Consider the following 19,099-nt stretch of genomic DNA (forward strand, 5'->3'; position numbering starts at 1 on the left):
ATATCCTGCAATCTCTTTGAACTCATTAGCTATTACAGTTAATTTTTTTCTTGTGGATTTCTAAAGATTTGATAATACAAAATCATATCATTGATACATAGATGGTTTTACTTTTCTCTTTCTAGTCTGGAATACTGTTATTTCTTTTATTTTACTAATTGCCTCAGTTAAAATCTCCAGTACAATGCTGAATAGAACTGAAGATAGTGGCCGTCCTTGTTTTGTTCCCAGCTATAGATAGAAAGCATTCAGTCTTATATCATTAAGCATGACCTTAATTACAGCTTTTTCATAAATAATCTTTATCAGGTTGAGTAATTTTCTTCTGATTGCTACTTTGTTGAGTATTTTAATCATGAAAGCAAGTTGTGCTTTGTCAAATGCTTTTTTAAAAAAAAGTTATTGAGGTGATTATGCATGTTTTGTCTTTTATTTTACTAATATGATTTATTATTTTTATTAATTTTTAGATGTTAAACCAAACTTGCATTCCTTGATCATGGCCCAATTATGGGGCTGGATTCAAGTTTGCTAGTATTTTGCTAAGGATTTTGCATACATATTCATACAAAACATTGTCTGTAGTTTTCTTGCAATGTGTTTGTTTGGTTTTGGTACAGGGTAATACTGGCATCATAGAATAAATTGAAAAATCTTCCATCTTCTTCTGTTTTGGGGGAATAGTTTGTGAGGAGTTAGCATTAAATCTTTAAATGTTTGGTGGAATTTATCAGTGAAGACTTAAATTTACCATTTAAGACTGGGCTTTTCATTGTGTGAAGTTTTAAAATTACTAAATCAATCTCTTATATAGGGTTATTCAGATTTTCTCTTTCTTCTTGAGTCAGTTTTGGTATTTTGCATCTTTCTAGGAATTTGTCCACCATCTACATTATCTAATTTATTGGCATACAGTTGTTAGTAGCATTCCCCTTATGATTCTTTCCGTTGTTGTTAAGATCAATAGTGATGTCTTTGATTTCATTCCTGATTTTAGTAATTCGAATTTTTCCTGGTCTATTTAGAAGTCTGTGTAAATTTTGTTGATCTTGTCAAATGTTTTTCTAATTTACCATATGTATATATTTTAAGAGAATAGTTGAGAGGAGAAAAGAGGAGAGGATATTCTGTAAAGTTCCATTCTCATATTGACTAGGTTAAGTATTACTAACAAGAGAGTCATAGTTTAATACTCTAGTCTGATTAGCTAGAATCACAGCACAAATACAGGAAGAGATGAGTCATAGTTAAGATGATGTGATTTGAAGAATTATATATTGTTCATGGGACTCCAGTGAGAATGACTGAAAATCTCTCCTTTCACATTGATAGAGCTCACAGATGTTCATGGCAAATGGGGGCCTCTCTTCTTTCAAACCGCATTTTATTTCGTGGTGGCCACAAGCATGCTGGAAAGCATACTGGACTGATAGGCCCCTGATGTGTTCTCTTTGGGCCTGAGAAATTGGACAGGATTAGTGTGTGGTTGAGAGAATGGTGACTGGTTCTCCAGGGGCTTGGTCACAGGCATGGTGATCCCATGCAGCTGAGAACCAGGTGTTAGTATTGGTGGACAGCTGACTTACTCTGTTTTCCTTTAAAAAATAAATGGCTGCTGTGTGTATAGGAGAAAACATGGGCATGGATGTGGAGAACTTAAGCAGCGAGAGAAGAGAAGGGAATGAGGGATGAAGGGCAGACAGAGATGCATTGAGCTGATGTGACAACCACCATATGGCAGAGACCTTTGGATTAATTGAGAATCTCAGGCTATGCTATGGCATTTTGTAGCATATAATAGCTCTGCTCCAAATTCCTAATAAATCTTCAGTAAAATTTATTTTTCTATTCTTTTTTCAAATTATTTTGCCACTTAGATTATTACAGAATATTGAGCAGAGTTCCCTGTGCTATACAGTGGATCCTTGTTGGGTATCTATTTTACATATAGCAATGTGTACATGTCGATCTCAAACTCCCAGTCTATCCCTCCCCCCACCTTCCCCCACTGATAACCTTAAGTTCATTCTCAAAGTCTGTGAGTCTTTTTCTCTTTTGTAGATAAACTCATTTGTATCACTTTTTAAAAAAAGATTCTGCTTATAAATGATACCATATGACATTTTTCATACGATTTGTCTTTCTCTGTCTGACTTACTTCACTTTTACTGTGGTGTGTGAGTGTGTGTGTATGCAGTGCCATGAGGTTTAGACTGGCTGGCAGGAACAAAGTTATGAAAGTATTTGATGACTTTCACAGAGCTCTATGCCTCTGTGGAGGTCCTCAGCAGACCTGGGAAGAGTATAGCGCCAGCACCACCTGCTTCCTCTGTAATTAGTCCAGGTCCCCTGTTAGTTTTTTTTTGATATACTAGAACTCCTTTTACAACGTGAAGAGAAAATTTCACTCTTAAGAGCTTTTGACTGAAAAACAAGGAAGTAGATGATCTCCAAAGTCATTGCCGTAGAGTTACAGAAAAAATGTGAACACCTTAAAGAAAGAAATCAGAAAATAGATTTGAACTTTTGAATTTTCTAGCATTTTTGTTATTAGCAATGGTAAGGGAGAAACAGAGGGGGGCAGTGAACACTCAAGAGAGACAATCTAAAGTCTTAAAGAGGTGAGATTTATTTCTGTAATTTATTTATCCTGTGCCTCCATTCTTTGGACTCCCTTCTTGTCTAGTTGAAGCTTTGACACTGCCTACATCTTCCCATCTGCCTTCTTTTGCATCCTGTTATTCAACATGAAACTCGGGAGGCACAGCAGTATCAATAATCTGATAAACTGATCCAACAAGGTAAGACTAAGCTGTCTGCTCTTCTTTTGACTGGAGTGTTTAATACGTTCTGTCCTAGGCTGTGTGCAAAGAGAGGGAACCGACTGTAATAACAACCTTATATAACAGGTGCTTCCCATAACTGACTCTTCAGATTAACCAATGGTCTTTGCAAACACATACTGTAAATCCATACACTCCTCTATAAACACATACTTGGGGCACACTGACCACTCCAGAAACTCTACTTTGATCAGCAGAGCTGTTTATTTACTGAAGATAAATTGTATTTGTCTGCCACCTTGTTTGTGTCAGATGTACTTCTTGTAATTACACAGATTAGTTAGAATGTTACATAAACTGATGAACTATTAATGTAATATATGAACAGTTACTTCTAGGAAGACACATTTGGATTATTTGAAAAAGAACTTTATTCATTCACTGCATTGAAATATTTCGGTGAGACAACTAATAATGATCGCAAGGAAAATTCATAAACATTTAACCATATTCTTCACTTGGTTTCACAAGTAACATTAGTGTATTAGTCCATTTAAAAGAAATATAAACTCGAAATTATTGGATGAAGCCTTGGGTGTGTACGTGGAAAACAACACTGAACTCCAATAGTGAAACTGCAACTCAGATTGGATCTTGAACCCACTGTCTTTTAATTGAAGTCACACACCTGGTCTCAGGACTTAAGGAAGCTCAAATTCTTTATGTCTCATCACAGAAAGAATTCAGCTAGAGATAAAGTGATAGGTAAGAAGTAGATTTATTTAGAGAGATACACATTCCACAGACAGAATGTGGTCTGTCTCAAAAGGCAAGACAGCCTTGGAAGAACACACACTCCATAGACAGAGTGTGGGCCATCTCAGAAAGTGAGAGGCCCCCAAATATGGGTGGTTACTTTTTATGGACTGGATAATTTCATAGGCTAATGAGTGGGAGAATTATCCCAACTATTTTGGAGAAGAGGTAGGGATTTCCAGGAATTGGGTCACCACCCACTTTTTGGTCTTTCGTAGGTAGCCTTGGAACTGTCATGGTGATGGGGGTGTGTGTCATTTAGCACAGTAAAGTATTACAATGCGTGTGTAATGAGTCTCAGGGGTCCATGGAAGTAGAATCTCCTGCAATCTTGGACCTGGTTGGTTCTAACCAGTTTATGTTGTATCCTCAATGGGTGTGTCAAACTTTTAAAAGCTGTGCTCTGTCCTCTTCCCTCCTGTTTCAGTAAGAGGACATATACAAAAGAATAAAAAAACTTATAGTCTTTATATCAAGATATTGGTCTTATATCAAGATATTGGTAAATGGATACATAGTAATTTAACTAAAAAAAAAGTTTAGATTATGAGTTTTAAGTGATTCTACTCTCTATTATTTTTGAAACTGAACAGGACACTAGGGGTACCTTTTGGGTACAAATTCTTTCCTTGTCTCATTTCTTGTTTGTAGGAAATTGTCTCTTTTAGCCTCTGAGAATTTTGCTGAGTTCCAAAGGGCAGATTCAAACAGCTTCTGATTAGGATAGTGAGGGGGTGCAAAAACGAAGGAGGAACAGTCAAGAAAAAAAAAAGCAGAGTCCTGATTCCTTCTCAAGGAATACGTATAACAGTATATCCTTGAATGTATCCAAAGTATATCTATAGGAGCAGTATATCTTTGAACGTATCCAAAGTATATTTATAGAAAAAATATATCTTTGAATGCACCCAAAGTATGGCTATAGGAACAGTATATCTTTGAATATATGCAAAGTATATCTATAGGAACTAAGGTGGTTACCTAGGTGGAGGATAGTAATTACATGCTGAGACCCTAGACTGGTTGGAACCAGAAAGCTGATGGTTGAGATTTCTGGACCACCTCCCTGTTATTTCACCACCAACCAATCAGAAGAAAGTCATGTCCCATGCAGCTCTCACCTCAAATTTTTCCTATACAAATTCTTCCCCTGAAACCATCAGAGTTCAGGTTTTTTGAGAACAAGCCACCCATTCTCTTTGCTTGACCCCACAATGAGCCTTTCTCTGCTCTAACTTCTAACATTTCAGTTTGTTTAGCCTCTCTATGTGTCAGGTACACAAACTTGCCTCTGATAACAGATGCAACATTTAAGCCTTGTCTGCTAGTGAACCTGACCCCACAATGTTGGAGGAGACGGGTAGCCGGGGAAGAAGGAACAAAGTTGCTCAGTGTCTGGAATGATTTTAGAAAATCATCTTTGACAGAAGGAGGGTATGGATTAAGCAGTCTTCACGATGGTCCAAATTTATTTCAACACTTCATGGTAGACAAATATTTCCTACATTTATCTTTTCTTCTTATATGAGTTTTTATTTGCTTCTCACTTGGCAAAATAAAGATGTTTTTGTATTGTCATACTGTTAGTTTTTATGAATGTAAATAGAGTTTTTTCCCCTTTAGTGTTCCTATCAATTTTTGTTCTCTGTTGTACAGAACATTTTTCTCCTTTTTGGTCACCGATGTGGTAATTCATCACTGTTTTTCACATTCACAGAGAAATGGGATCCAAGAGTTTATTTCACTATGTTCAAAGTTATAGTTATTTGGAAACTTTAAATTTCTTCACTTGGAAAATTTAATAAAAAATTTAATTAGTGAAAAAGAATGTAGGAAGTATGTACTTAATGCTAACCACCAACTCCATTCAACTTGAATAGTATCGTTTCTTCAAAAGTTTAGTCATAAGGCATCACTTTCAGTCTTTCTCTGATTAACATTGAAAAAAGAAACTGGTACAACTACTCCTTTCCCTCAACTTTCTAGGTAGATGTTTTGCAATTACAAGAAGTGTTTGTTTATGAAGTATTTAAGGGGTTGACTGTGATGCAAAGTAAAAATCCTTTATGAATGCTAGCAGACAGGGATCACTAAGATTATAATTGAGGGTGGAGAATCATGAGGACTTTTGTCAAAAGAAAAGTCTGAAAGTTCTGAAAAGTGAGTGGAAAGAACTCCAGGCAGAAGAGAGAAATACAGCTCATAGTAGGAAAACTACCAGTGAAAAAGCAATTCCCTGATCAGCGACATTGTAGTGAGGAAGGGCAACTCTTAGCAGGCTTGCAAATAGCAATAGAGCCAAATTAGCATGTGCCTAGGCACCAGGTTCACTTTCCTATATTATCTTCATTGTCATCAGCAGGATCATTGCTAGTACGTGCTAAGCACCTTATTTGATTTCATTTAATTTTTATAGCCTTATTTAGCAGGGGACTGGGACTTTGAGATGTTAAATAACCTCCCAGGACCACACTGCTATTTTTAGGAGAATGCAAATCTGTATGATTTCAAACCCATTCTCTCCAGTGCTATACTAATATGTCCCAAAGTACACAACTTAGAGATGTGGTATACCTTGGAATGAACCAAACTCTAAAAGTTAGTTTAGACCTAGAAAGATTCTGAAAACCATCCCAGTAAGGGAAAACTGAATTCTATCTCAGAAAAATAGACTCCATAAGCTTCTTTGACTCCAATGCTAGACAATCCTTTTGTACTGGGCAAAAACACTCTTTAATTGTCCCTCTGTTGCATTCCCATTGCCTCCTAAGTGCTCATGGTAATGGGGAGTAATGACTTGTTTATTGGTCAGTGTCCTTTAGTAGGTGGGAAGTTTCTGGAAAAAAGCTTGATGCCATGTCCATTTCCATAGTACCATTATAGTATCTAGTACAAGACCGGTACTCAATAACTATTGACAAGACAAACACATTGGTGAATATTTGTAGTTTTTGTTGTGAAGCAGGAGTCCCAGAACTGTATCCATATGGAACTTCATTGGAAATCTTCCAGTTTATTTCCTTATGAAAAGTTCCCTGAGTAACGAAAGCTCTTGAACGTTAGGCTCATTCCTTCATGCAGCAGTTTAGGCTCACTTTGTTTTCCTGAGGTCAGTAAACATCAAGAATTGCTATTCATTGGTTTTTGGATGAGCCTTCATATATATGAAGAAAATAACTAAAGGATGCACAAATCTTAAATCCTTTGTATTTTTATTGCTGTGTCATCTGCATTAGGCCTTCCCTAGTGGCTTAGTGGTTAAAAAACCTACTGTCCAATGCAGGAGCCTCAGGAGACATGGATTTGATCCCTGGGCCAGGAAGGGCTCCTGGAGGAAGAAATGGCAATCCATCCCAGTATTCATGTCTGGAGAGAATCCCATGGACAGAGGAACCTGGCAGGTTACAGTCCACGGGGTCCCAAACAGTCGGACATGAGTGAGCGACTGAGCATGCACACATGCACATCTCCATTAGCTCTCTGAATGGTTTTATAATGTTTCTACAAATTCTTCTGCCTGGATTAAGATCACAGAATGGGATTTGGAATGTCAGTAAATGCCCATTAGCACTGAGTCTCTTGAAAGTCCTACCATATTTGCTATAATCTGAAAAAATACTCCTGTACCTTCCATGAGGGCAAATGCATATGTTGATATTATTTCAATGAAATAAATAGAAAAGAACAATTTTTCCATTTTTTTTTTTTTCAGGGAAAGAGTAGTTTTTTATATAAAGACTTTAATATTAAAATAAATGGATTGACTTTGAGTTTAAAAAGATATTTATTAACCAACCCAGTTCAGTATGCCCTCTCATTCTTATTTCAATCAATAAAAGCAAGTCATAATCTTAAAAATATTTTTGCTCCTCTTTTTGTCCCTTTCCTGCTTTTTTTTTTTTTTTTTGCAGACAACACACAATTGATTTGTCTGATTGGCTACAACTATTTCTGTCTTGTTATCTTGCTATGAGTTACTAAATTGCTACATTAAAAAAGCAAAATCTCAACCATTGCTGGCAGCATCTTGATTTACCAACACGATTGCTGAACAACAACAAAAGGTGTTCAGGTAGGAAGTTTTAGAGACTTTAGGTTTTCCTGTTTACGTAGTTTAGACAACAGTTCTATCTTGACACATCGGCTTTTATTTTTGTGATGTACCAGCAGTTGATTTGAAGTAGTGGCATGCTGTGAGCCTGAGTTCAAAGATATGGATTTGATCTTGTTTACCAAGCAATGAAAACAATAAAAATCCTGAGCCAATTTTGATTTGAAATGAAAATGATTCTCCACACTTTACGGCTGCTTGGTTTTTGAAGCCCAGTTAATCCTAAACTGTTTATTTCATAGACTCATTACCTTTTCAGCTGTTAACCAGCATCTCTCTTAAGTCAGCAGCTTGGGTCAGAACCACATTGATGCCAAGTTTTGCTTACGGATACAAATTGTTCTTGAACAAACTGCGGGAACAAAGAGTTTGTTTAATCTGACACTCTGCTTGTGGTTTATAGGTGTTAGAAACATTTTCCCCAATAAGGGAACACCCAAAATGCATGTAAAATAACACTTTGGTAATTATATAATAAAAATGAATGGATGGATGATTTATCTGGGTAATTCTAGAATTTACAAACACTAGACCCTCCAAAAGCTTAATCTAGTACCATTTTGAGTTGTATTTTTATGTGGCCTAAGTAGAGAATATTTTATGTGCTGCAGTGTTCAGGATCAAAATAGTGATATTCAGGCAATATCTGACATGATACTAAAAAAACCCCCCAAAAACAAAAACACTGTCAGATAATTTGATCAAGTCCTGTAAGCAGCTTTTTAATACTTGGATTAAATAAGTTTGTTCTGCTATGAGTCATCCTTCCAGAAAGATGAATTAAACTGGTCAATTAAGAGGAGATAAAAGCTGTTTACAGGAGCAATTTGGTTCCTAAGGATAATTCTTAATGAATCATTAGGAATACACAAGGAAGGGAAAAAAAGAACACAGAAAAGATGTTGACATCTGAATAACCGAGTAGAAGAGGCTTTGATAGTAGCATTTTCTGTCACTTTGCTTCTGTTTGATTGAAGAGGAAATTCCATAATGATTTTAATCCATGTGTCTTGTAAGTGTTCCAGAGAAGCCTTATATAATTGGAAAGAGGTCAGCCAGTGACGATAAGTGAAATGCACAGGTACGACCCACTCCCATCAAAGTAGGTCAGGCCAGTGTCCTGCTGAGCACAATGCTACTTGTACAAGCAGGAGCTCAGCTCTCACAACAAAAATCTATGTAATGTTTGAAAACAAGGAAGAATAAAGTTAGAGTTATATAGCTCTTCTTCTACAGTGATGCAGCATGAGTTGTAATCCAGTCAATGAATTTGGGTAGAATGACCTGGCCAGTAAGGCTTCAAGCCAAGATGGAAAGAGAGAGACAACCATAGTAACAGAAAAATTACCTTTAAAGGAAAATATCTTTAGTGTGGCACCAAATATTTCAAAACGTTGGTCAATTATGTAAGCTAGAAGGATGTTTAATGAGGTGCTATCAATAAATAAAATATTTCCTAGGTTAATATTTTTAAAAGAAAAAACCAAAAATCCTGAGATGGTATAATTAAGAGAACCATGAATTTTACAAATATTTACAATTGCTTTAGAATCAAAAACATTCATATGTGAATTTGGAATTAATTATTGCAATTCACCAAATCTAGATGACATTATTTAGAAGGTTCATGCCAATTTCATAGATGTTAACTTGTGGGGAAAAAAGTTAGTCTTTTAAAAACTGTCCTTTGATTAGGAAGCACTTTTGTCCCCCCAGTTACTGTAAATGTTTGTCTTTAATATTTGTGAACTATAGAATGGTACTGCTTGGAGAGTATCATATTTCTTACTCTTGTCCTTAATTCAGAGAGGATGCCATATTAATTAATACAAATTACTATGTACCATGCCATGAAGTTGTAAGACAAGGTGCACTCAAGTTGTAAAAGCACATGACTCATATGTGCCAAATCTTATGTCTTATCAGGAGTTGTCCCTCTCAACCCATGGTTCACCCTATTGTCCCCTGAAATACTGTTGGACTGCATTTCCAGGAACTAGCAACAGGTCTAGAACTCCGACTTCCCAATTGACTTTAATGTTCTTAAGGTGATGGGGAAGAGTCAGAGTGGAACTTTGTCTCCCTGGTGCCTTCTTAATCTATGAAGGCTAATGCTCTGTTGGAAGGGGTGGTCCCAGATCCTTACCGCATGGGGGTAGTTCAGTCTGTGGCTGGAAGGGAAAGTTATAATGAGTCAGAGGCTATGGTTCTTCCAGTTGCCTTGCCGATGGCCCCCATCATCTCATTCAGACAAGCTGGGGACTCTTTGTCTACATGATATTTCCCATGGATGGAGGGAAGGCCCCAAAGGTATTTGCCAAGGAAGACTAAATGTTTACCAATGGTAGGTATCTGAAGCCCTCAGAACATCAACTTTCGAGGACTTGCCTTAACAATCTGTAAGTAAACAGTATGCTATCCATCGGCACTACTGTGAGAAAAGTTAATGCAGGTGACAAGAAAAATGAGACAAGGAAGACTATCTTTGTCCTAATCTTTTACTTCATGAAGGAAACTTCTCAGAAAAATAAGGAAGCAGATAGCAGATGTTTTAGATGTCTGGTCTAGATGTCTTAGTACTTTTCAATTTGCTATAAAAATAAACATTTGGGGTGCTAATAACTGAATATATCAGATTACATGTTTGTTTAGGTCTAATGGTTTTTTTATTTAAAAAAAATGTTGCTTATTTTAGCCAGACTGAATCTTTGCTGCAGCACAGTCTCAGTAATTGTTGCACATGGGCTTAGTTGCCCCAAGGCATGAGGGATCTTAGTTCGCTGACCAGGGATGGAACCCATGTCCCTTGCATTGGAAGGTAGATTCTTAACCACTGGACCACCAGAGAAGTCCAGATTTAATGGTTTTGCCATTGAAATGGAATTAAAATGTGTTCTGCATTTTGGAAGGATGAAGGGACTAGAAATCTATACGTTGCTTCATTTCTGAAACGGTTAAAGCATTGCCCTGGATTCTAAAACCAGGACTGTGGCTTGGAAACAATCTTTGATATTATCTGAAAATCTTCAAAACAAAATGCAAGTGTGGCCGTATTTTTTTTTTCTAGATGATCTGCCGTACGCATGTTTTAGGTGTCTGTCTGATTGCACTCAGATGTGGGTAAGTGGTGGGGAGGAAAAAATAATGTTTCTTAACTCTGAGGATAAAAAGACCTGAAATTAGATGCACTTCACATGCTTTGGTAATCTGCCCCACATTCTGCGCCATGATGTGGGATAGATGCTGCTAATTCGGTGTTTATTTCTTTGGGGGAAAACAAACTTTGAAAAAAGCACACTTACAGATAGGTGACAACTTCTGTGCTCTATGAAGAGAACCTAATGATACTGCTTGGTGAAAACTTCAACGGGATTTAATCAGCTATGGAGTCTACCCTTTGGAGCTATTGATTTTGGGAATCCCAAATCACATCCTCTCTGGTCATTATTGATGTATCAATATTCACTATGATGTTTTCTTTTTTTCTTCTGGAAGCAACCAAACTGGAAAGTACCATGTAATCACCAGCGAGCTAAGAAAAGCTTCTTGAACATTCATATGCAAGTCATTTTGAAGTAATTAAGACAAGAAAACCATGTTCTAAATATATCAGAGACTCCTATCTTATAATTTATTCCTTCTTGGCTAGAGCCTCAGAATGGCATTGTTGGGTTGAAGACTTCTAATACTTCTGATTTTAATAAATTTTGTCAGATCACTTTACAAAAAGTAGTTCATGTTTCTACCAGGATGTATTAGAGTCAATATAATGTTTTAAATACTTGCTACTCAGTGTGTGATCCAAGGACCAGCAGCCTTGGCATCACCTCAAAACTTGTTAGAAGTACAGAATCTTAGCCCTACTCAAGTCTGACTCAGTCAGAATCTGCATTTTATTAAGATGCCTGGGTGATTCATATATACTTGACCATTTGGAAATTTCTGTTTTTAATCACTTGCAATCTGTGTTAAATTGACAGGGGTTGTATTGATGAAATATCTTTTCTGGAAGGAGAATTAAGAAATTGGTAGTGGTAATTGACTCTTGGGTGGAGCATTGTGGGACTGGCACAGACAACTGAGATGGAAACTTGTTCATCACCATATAGTCTCATAAGCTTTAAACTTTTCCATGTGCATGTATGATCTAAATGAAGAATATTTAAGAACACCTTCTTACAAATATAACGATTACTTTCCACCCACAAATCTCCAGGGAGATGGTTGCCCAGTGGTTCCACGTTTATTCCTCACACCCTCCTGCTGACTTTGTCTTGTTAGTGGCCTCCAGTTTAACAGCATGGTGGAAGAGAAAAACTTTCCAAGCCACACAACTTGCTCTTTGAGGATATGAAAACGTAATGATGTCAGTGGGGGTTTGTCTGACAAGGGAAACCTCGACAGGGAAGACAGAGTGAGTCAGTGTCATGGGGGCACCTTTGAAATTTTTCTGTAACATCCCCATAGTCTGAACTGTGATCATCATCCCAGTGTTCATGTTGCAATAGTATACAATTCCCCAACAAGAGAAAATTGCACTTAAAGTGTTGTGACTGATTTAACTTCTTGAAATACAAGAATTGTTGGGTTTCTTGTAAATCAAGAGAGCTGGCAAACTGGTTTGGAACATCTCAGTTTCAGAGTTCACACTGGATCTGCTGACACCAGGATGGCCGCAGGCTTCAAGGAGAATGGGAGGCAGCTTCACCTTGGGAGGTTAGAAATGGACCATCCTCACTGCCCTCTTGGTGCCTGGAATCTTCTTATGACAAGAATCCCCTTTTTCCTCAATGATCCATTGTATATAGTGCAATGTGTTTTTGGGAAATGTTTCATACAGGCTACAGTGAAAATATATGGAAGTGTTAAACAGACTCTGAAGGTTAAAATATATGAATCTTCTCCAGATGTTTCTCCAGATGTCGCCACCTTGTGGGTCTAACTGGCTTTATAATAAGCATGGTAATTCAAAGTTCTCTAGCCCTTGAATCCACCTACTCTCTCAGGACCACCAGCCTCCTGAAAAATGTTGCCCAGGTATTTTGGAGAACTTTTGGGAGGGTTCCTGGTTTACATATGCTCACAAGTAAACCAGGTGAGCCACCAAAAATTTTCCATTTCTTAATGTTCACTGACTTTGGCCCCTTCCTCTGAGCATCACCACACGTCAGGAATTTCTTTCTTATATTTTTTTCTGCAGACAGTAAGTTCAGAAGGCTTTCCTCATAGCTCAGTTGGTAAAGAATCCACCTGCAATGCAGGAGACCCTGGTTCAATTGCTGGGTTGGGAAGATCTGCTGGAGAAGGGAAAGGCCACCCACTCCAGTCTTCTTGGGCTTCCCTTGTGGCTTAGCTGGTAAAGAATCTGCCTGTAATGTGGGAGACCTGGGTTCGATCCCTGGGTTGGAAAGATCCCCTGGAGAAGGGAAAGGCTACTCACTCTAGTATTATGGCCTGGAGAATTCCATGGACTGTAGTCTACGGGGTCACAAAGAGTTGGACATGACTGAGTGACTTTCACTTTCACAGTAAGTCCCTTACATATGCACAAGTTCTGTTCTGAGAGTGCATTCGTAAGTCCAATTTGCAAGTTAGCCCGGGCACCCAACTAACACCATTGGCTATATACTTCTGTACTGTAATAAATTTATAATACTTTTCACACAAACAATACATACATGGAAAACAAACACAAAAAATAAAGAAAACATTTTTAATCTTGAAGTACAGTACCTTTAAAAGTACAGTCATACAGTACAACAGCTGACCTACAGGGACTGGCACACATGTTCGAATCTTTGAAAGTTTGCATCTTTGAAAATTCACAACTTGAAGGTTCGTAGGTAGGGGACTTACTGTATCTCCTTTCTCCTAGTGGGCATCTGTCTCCAGATGTATCTGGGACACTGGAGCCCTTGCAAGTGTGGGGAGTGGAAGGGGTTGAGGCTGCAGGATTTTCTTCTGGATGGGAGCAAAGAATTTAGTCTTCTTTTAGTGTTAGTCTCCCTTAGAGGCCCTGTGTCCCAGGGTTCTTGTGAAACAGCCCTTTTAGATGTCCTTAGAGTTCCCTCTGTCTTGAGTTCATGGCCATTTCACTGTTATTGAATCTAGCTTCTCTAGCTCTTTCTATGTTCCACGTACATTGTTGTCTTAGGATTTTATCTTCTGCCAATGGGTTTCTGCTTCCCAGAAACCCAAGTTTATGTTGGGGTTCCTGCTATATCCTCAGTGGAAACTCTAGGTTCATGAGAAACAATGGTTTATTGCCAGGACCTTTCTGGGATTTGGCATTTAAATAAGAGGTTTCCATGGCCAAACAGATGCCACCTACTCAATTCTCTAGGAGTTTCTGGGGTAGGGGGCCATCCAGCTGTTCAGTCATGGGCTTCATGGCAAGGCCAGTTCTTCCTACTCTTCAGCCACTTCTCTTGCCCTCTCTAGCATGGAAGTGGAGATGTTCCATCCTGTGTGGGAGAGAACTGCCTCACTGCCTCATAGAGAAGCTGAGGGAGAAGAGACTGTGCTCTTCTCTGGGCCCACGATGCTTCAGAGCTGCTACTGTGTGTTCAGCTCAGCGGTGGGGATGTTTGGTGTTGGTGGGTGGATGCGTGGGCGCTGGGGTGGAGGTGAGGAATCAGAGGATGGGAGGAGAACGGGGGAGTACCTTTGCCCACAGCGCCCCTGAAATTCATAATGAGCTTTTCAAAGGATACATTTTATTTTTATACAGTATTATTTAATTTCCCCAAAGAGTGAAGGTGGTGGCAATAAAAGGGGACAGGGTGACATGGTGGGCATGGAGAATACATCTCCCGACCCTGCTCTTCTGTCTTTGGGAATTTCTGTGAAAAGAAGGGGGTGCCTTACAAAGTGAGTCTGCAGCCAGTTTCGGGAGAGACCCACAAGCTGTGGTTTCCGGAACGATAGTGTGATCACAATTGATACCTGCGTTGTAGTAATCACCACTTCAGTGGCCTTGCCTGTTCCTAGACATAGGGGGAGGGGTGGTGACAGGAAGCGGTGTTGGTTCTTCCATCTAGATTCAGTCTTGCAGGTGAAGTTGAGAGTTAGGTAAGAGGTGCATGGCTAAACCACCCCCTAATCAAAGGAACTTGTGGGCAAATGATGGGGAAGATGGCTGGAGGCTTTGGGTGCTTATTCTCAGACCTGCCCTAGTTCACCACCTCCAGGTCTCTTCAAGGCTCAGCCTCATCTGTCTCATGCATGTTTCTCTTCCACCATTCTATGTCTAGCACGGACAGGAGATGCAGGCGACAAGAAGATGGGCTGCAGAGAGGGTTGTACCTCTGATCTTGGTCTAGACACACACTCCTAGCTTCCCAAAGGGTCAAATGTCTGGTAGCCCAGGACTTGCAGAAGGACCAGCTGGAGAACCTTGGACACTTACTGTCTTCCTCCTTCAGATTATTTTATCTTTTCACCCACATGGTTGGAGTGTCCACACAAGCTGGCTGAGACTGTGTCAAGGCAGCTGTGTACGGTTGGGCAGTTTGTATACTGTGAAAATGCAACCAGCTTAGAGGAGAATGGGGGCTGGGCTCCATTAGCCCTGAACGAGGCCTGCCATGAAGCTGTATCAGGCTGTAGGAAGGGACGTCTCCTGCACGGGGCCTGGTGGAGTCAGATGAAGGTGATGTCATGAGTTAGTGGTGGCCCTCTGTGCAGGGTTTAATGGAAACTGTGAAGCACTGAGTTTGGCAGCAACCTCCATTCTTGCTGCCCCAACCAACCCTCTGATGTGCTTGGAGAGACTGCCTTTAGAAAACCTGATGGTGGAAAACTGAGGCCACGGACCACACACATGTCCCACGAGTGTAGCCATTCAGCTTATACAAAATTGGCCCACACCATGTTTTAAATTATTTGAATTAATGTCAATATTTACAATGCAAGAGATTTTGCATGAGGATCAGAATTCCTGCCCTCCCATGGCACAGCCAGCTGACATGCGGTTGCAGGCAGTTAGGGTGGGACAGTCCTCACCGGGCCCCGTGGACTCTCCAGCACTGAGGATGAGACTTAACTGATGTTTATCATAGTACTTGTGCTCTGTTTTCTTGTCGTAGAATCAAGAGACAAGTAAAATCTATCCTGGACTGTCTTTGAAAAGCGGGAACGTTAAAGGTAGACTAAGAAGCCACTTTAAAAAAATTCTGTTGATACATTTTTTAAATACCTGCCAAGTCCCTCTGGCATTTGTGGTTCCACCCTGCATTGTCATGCGAGATCATCTCATAAACACATAGTAGAAAAAATTGGAGAAGTTCCCTTAAAGCCCTCACTCCCTCCTTGGGCTGTTATATTAAGCGACTAGGCTGACAGAAGAATCTTGGCTTATCATGACTCCTCTGCAGTGGAGAGTTTAGCTTGGGAGGTGTGTTTGGGGGATCCATCTGTCACCTCGATGGCAGCTGGATGGCGTCACCAACTGGATGGACATGAGTTTGAGCAAGCTTTGGGAGTTGGTGATGGACAGGGAAGCTTTGCGTGCTGCAGTCCATGGAGTCACAAAGAGTTGGACACGACTGAGTGACTAAACTAAATTGACCTGTCCCTCTGCTCTCAGTGTTTGCCAGGACAGAGGGTTTTCACCCTCTTGCTGAGCTGTGGGGCTAGCTGATGAGTGGAACACACAAGGCCAGGCCAAGTGTCAGATAGAAAGATACTGTGATCAGATATATGGAATCTAAATGGTGGGGTGGGGAAGGACAGAGAAAATTTGAACACAGGTAAGACAAGTCAGGTGGCCACAAAAAAATCAGGTATCTAGGTCAATGGTGTCAGATTTCATAAGCCCTGATGGTCAAGTTCTGTCTGTAGGGAGGAGATGCTCAAAGGGCGGAGGGTTGAAGAGACCAGTCCTTAGCTGAGGGGACCACTGGGAATTTGACACCTGTGTTCATACCTTGTGTTGCCTCTACCTGACCCACACATGGCAGAGAAGTGGTGTGGTCCAAGGGTCAAGGGCAAAGACCCTGAAAACAGATTCCTTCCCTCCCAGGTAGGAATCCTAGCCTCTCACTTAGCAATGCGAGTTCGGTGAGCTCCTTACCCTCTTTGTCCCTTATTTCACCTGCTTTATAATGAGGATAGGTACATATCTATTTTATAAGGTTGCCTATAGATGAGAATTGAGTTAATTCTTAGAAAGTGCTTAGAAGAGTGGCTGGCACATGTCAAATACCCAAGAAGCACTAATTACCACCAGCTTGCTGTCTTTCCCACCTACCTTAGGAAAATGCAATATTCAGAAACATGGCTAATCAGCTTGGAGGAAGTCACCCTCTGAAAGAAATGAGAGCAGCGTATATTCAGAGTCACTCCATTCAGAAAGGAGACATGAAGTTCCTCTGGAGAGTGAGAAGCTAGGAGATGGCTTCCTTTTCGGGGCATTCTTCCTGCAGACACTGATGCAAGGAGACTGGTGGCAAAGCCTCTCCTTGATTTACAGGAGCTTTACCATGAAAGGGGCTCAAACGGTGGCCAGTGGCGACACGGGTGGGAGACGACTCAGCCCTCGCCCGCGCGAGGGCACGGCTCGGTCTGCCCTACGCAGAGCACAAGGATGCTGTGGTTTCAGCCTGGTTTGTGGGGGCACAGCCGGGTGAAGCTGCTTCAGACGGCGCTGTGTTGCTGTCTCCCTGCGGTTAGCATGAAGTGAGCAAAGACACAACTGCCTGTGCTTGGAGCTCAAGAGCTTGGGGTGCTGCTTTTGAGCCCCATGCGGCCCTTCTGGGGCTTTGAACTGCGGCCACAAGACGCTAGTGGCATCTCTTTCCAGATTTGTTTTGACGCTCACTCGAAAACAAGATTTCACTCTGTCCTTCTGAAAAGAATCTGACAGGGAGTGTGCTTGTAGATTTGTTTAGCCCTGGCGCGACAGAGTCTCTGGTGATGCCTTGAGCAATGGAGGATGCTCTATGTCTGTGCGGAGAAAACTTTGGAGGCAGAAGGACCTGTTCCAACAGGCAATGTACATTTGTTAGTAAGTCCAGTTTGCCAGCAAAGTAGAAGAGGAGACAGAATTAAGGTGCAAAAGGTGTTGGAAGCAGATTTAGGAAATCTTTTGTTTAGAGAAAAAAAGGAGTAGGAATGGGGGAGGGGCCTGAAGGAGCGCAGATGAGAGGGGAGGCCGGTTGCTGGGCTGATGTGCTTGGGGTTAGACTAGGTTCCCAGTGCTAGAAGGAGCTGATTATAATAGAAGTCCTGGTTCTCATTAGTTTCCAGAGTCATTAGGCCTCTAGCAGATGTACCCTGATGTCAAGTAGCCTCCCTCCACCAGAGCTGTAGGGGGCCACTTGAGGAAGAGGAAAGCGACCCTTTCACACACACACACACACACACACACACACACACAAATAATACTGACAAGATGAAATCGGTTCTCTCCACAGATCTAGAATAGGGAACATATAAGATTATAGGAGGGCTTCCTAGGTGGCACAATGGTCAAGAATCCACCTGCCAATGCAGAAGGTCCAAGAGATGTGAATTCGATCCCTGGGTCCAGAAGATACCCTGGAGGAGGAAATGGCAACCTAGTCAAGTATTTTTGCCTGGAGAATCCCATGGAGAGAGGAGCCTGGTGGGCTACTGTCCATGGGGTCGCAAAGACTCATACACGACTGAGCACACACCCAAGCAAGATTATGGGAATATCTTTACTGCAAAAAGTTACTCTCCACTTGCTAGAATTTCTGTTAAAGGAGACACTCCTCTTCATTCATTAATCCATTTCATATTTATTGAGTATCTAATATTTATTGTCTCATACAAATAAGTTTGAGAAATTATGTTAAGGGAAGCTGTGTAAAATTGAGTAGAAAAAGATGATAAGCATAGAGAGATAGAATCAGACTCTAAATAGCATCCTAAAAAATGTGGAATTTATTTGATAGTAAGGAGTCAGGGGGAAAGTTTTTAAGCAAAAATGAGACATGCTTAAGTAAAGATTCAGAAAGGTTAGTTTGGGAATAATGTAGAGGCTGGGTTTGGATTGAACGATGGAGGCTTTGGGAGAAGATATGAAAATAGGGGGTCAGATGAGTGCTATTTCCAGAATCTAGAAGAAGGATTTGGAGGGATTTTGAAATAGGGTGGTGAGTGTGCACTGAAAGGAAAGGAGAGATGTGAAAGATGCTTGTAAGAAGTGATAGATAGGGGGAGGAGGATGAGAAGGGAAGGATGGAGCCCCAGTTCTGAGAATGGGAGTCATCTTTCTGGGAGATGGAAGTTGGAGTAGTAGAGCTGAGAAATAGAAAGAGAAATTGAGGAGTAGAAAGAGAATTATAGTCAGGGTAGGTCAAAGGGATCAAATTCTAAGTTCCTGCCATAGCCACCAACTTCCCCACTTCATGGTACCCTTCAT

General features: G+C 40.4%; 1 long non-coding RNA gene across 1 annotated transcript in view; it reads left to right on the forward strand.

Moving 5' to 3' along the window:
* Nucleotides 1-19,099, forward strand: part of LOC133046426 (uncharacterized) — an 84,261-nt gene that overhangs the window by 15,588 nt on the left and 49,574 nt on the right. Inside the window, exon 2 of the long non-coding RNA XR_009690508.1 lies at nt 2,687-2,801. This is a non-coding gene — a long non-coding RNA (uncharacterized LOC133046426). The remainder of the gene's footprint in view (nt 1-2,686; nt 2,802-19,099) is intronic.

This window comes from Dama dama, chromosome 25 (assembly GCF_033118175.1).
Source record: "Dama dama isolate Ldn47 chromosome 25, ASM3311817v1, whole genome shotgun sequence".
In the NCBI taxonomy this organism is placed as follows: Eukaryota; Metazoa; Chordata; class Mammalia; order Artiodactyla; family Cervidae; genus Dama; species Dama dama.